The sequence below is a fragment of the Triticum dicoccoides genome, chromosome 2B, assembly GCF_002162155.2.
Source record: "Triticum dicoccoides isolate Atlit2015 ecotype Zavitan chromosome 2B, WEW_v2.0, whole genome shotgun sequence".
In the NCBI taxonomy this organism is placed as follows: domain Eukaryota; kingdom Viridiplantae; phylum Streptophyta; class Magnoliopsida; order Poales; family Poaceae; genus Triticum; species Triticum dicoccoides.
Window position 1 is genome coordinate 20758345 of NC_041383.1, and position 506 is coordinate 20758850.

The window sequence follows — 506 nt, forward strand, 5'->3', positions numbered from 1 at the left end:
GTACCCAGTACACTCCGGAACACTTCCGATGTCCGAATACTATCGTCCTATATATCAATCTTTACCTCTCGACCATTTTGAGACTCCTCGTCATGTCCGTGATCTCATCTGGGACTCCGAACAACATTCTGTCACCAAATCACATAACTCATATAATACAAAATTGTCATCGAACGTTAAGCGTGCGGACCCTACGGTTTCGAGAACTATGTAGACATGACCGAGACACCTCTCCGGTCAATAACCAATAGCGGAACCTGGATACTCATATTGGCTCCTACATATTCTATGAAGATCTTTATCGGTCGAACCATAATGACAATATACATTATTTCCCTTTGTCATCGGTATGTTACTTGCCCGAGATTCGGTCGTCGGTATCTTCATACCTAGTTCAATCTCGTTACCGGCAAGTCTCTTTACTCCTTCCGTAATACATCATCCCGCAACTAACTCATTAGTCACTTTGCTTGCAAGGCTTATGATGTGTATTAACGAGAGGGCCC